The sequence below is a fragment of the Pteropus vampyrus genome, unplaced genomic scaffold, assembly GCF_000151845.1.
Source record: "Pteropus vampyrus isolate Shadow unplaced genomic scaffold, Pvam_2.0 Scaffold237, whole genome shotgun sequence".
Classification (NCBI taxonomy): Eukaryota; Metazoa; Chordata; class Mammalia; order Chiroptera; family Pteropodidae; genus Pteropus; species Pteropus vampyrus.
In genome coordinates, this window is record NW_011889018.1 from 103,905 (window position 1) to 105,487 (window position 1,583).

Consider the following 1,583-nt stretch of genomic DNA (forward strand, 5'->3'; position numbering starts at 1 on the left):
CGAGCGACGCGCTTCCAAGACGGAATCTACTTCCTCTGACCCAACAGCGTGTCATAAACAGGAAACGGAAACAAACAAGACTCAACCCAGGACGAAAAGCAGGTTTTACTTCCCGGGCGAGCTCCGACCCGGGGGACCCGGCTGCCCGCAGCATCGTCCGGGTACCCCGTGGCCGCGGGGAGGACAGTGGCGGTCAAGCAGCAATGTCCAACCCAGGAGGGAGTGGGACTCGGGGAGGTGGGGCGTGAGGACCACCGTCCCGCCACGGGCGAAAACGCCAAACACCGTGTTTGCTTAAACACCAGATTCTTCAAGGGTTCCCGAAACCCCCCAAGGGCTCTGTAAGAGAAGTCATTTAACAATCCCAGAGTGCACGTTACTTCTGGTATTATTTGAACTGGTCGTAATGAGCCTTGAGCACTTGTCAAGTGAAATGGGTTTTTCAGCACATACAGCTTCTCCCGCAGAATTAGTCTAGGCCGTCCCATGAGGGGTTCTGCAGAGAGCCTCTCGAGGATGGGGGTGTAATCTGTCTCCCGTAGACTCGGCCATGTTTCTACTCTCCACGAACTGTCTTTCACTATCGAATGCGCCTGGTCTGCTGGAAGCATGTGGCAGGAGACCGAGGTTTGCCACAGTCAAGGTCTGGAGTAAGCGGATGCGATTTAGTGGCTACACAGCATGGAGATCTCAGCTGATGGAGAACCGGGAAGTGGGGTTCTCGGTCTGACCACAAATGGGGTGATGTGGGAGGTCGGCTTATGGAACATTTTTTTTTTAAAATGCCTACAGCACCTGGTCTTCCTAGGCGGTCTCCCATCCAAGTACTAACCAGGCCCGACCCTGCTGAGCTTCCGAGAGCAGACGGGATCGGCACGTTCGGGGTGGCGTGGCCGTGGACTGGGGAACTTTTTAATGCCTTCGTTTCCGTCGTCACTGGGGCCACCAGCTCACATACGGCACTCACTCGGCACCTTAGAGCTGTTGGCTTCTTTTTTTCTGTAAGTTTCCGTCACGGAACCGTGATCCCTACAAAGCGCAACGTGCCCATCGGGTCGGAAACATACATTTTTAGCGCTGCATTCGAAACTGTCCACAACTGTGACGCATCCTGCCCAGACGTCCCCCTTCCGTCTCAGCCGCCGTTTCGGCGGGTGACTTTCCCTACTGCGGCCCCCGCCTGCCGTGGCCATGTGTCCCAAACTCTGGCGAAGACGTTTCCCGCGCTCGACTACACGTGACGAAGTTCCTGGCCCGATGGCAAAAGGTTTGACGGCTGTGCTGAAAACCACCTCTTCTGGCCGATTTTCTCTTCCCTGATCATCTACGGCACGTCATCGCCTTTGATGAACGTTCAATCGCTCTGGAGAAAGTACAGACTTTTCTCCTTGACGTCCACACGGTACTCGATGGCATCGTTACTGAAAACATAACTGCGCGCTGACCGCCAGCAAGCAGGAGCTTTCCAGCAGATCCAAGATTTTAATGACCGTTTTCCACCAATGAAGACATGCGAACGGCAGGCAAGCGTGTGAACACACACTCGACGACCATCATTACTGGAGAAATGCAAATAAAAGCCA

General features: G+C 54.6%; 1 protein-coding gene and 1 pseudogene across 1 annotated transcript in view; both read right to left on the reverse strand.

Moving 5' to 3' along the window:
- PCNX2 (pecanex homolog 2) overlaps window positions 1–1,583 on the reverse strand; it is a gene marked incomplete at its 3' end in the record, with an annotated part of 168,179 nt that overhangs the window by 101,425 nt on the left and 65,171 nt on the right. The window lies entirely within an intron of this gene.
- Window positions 784–901, reverse strand: LOC111728914 (annotated as a pseudogene).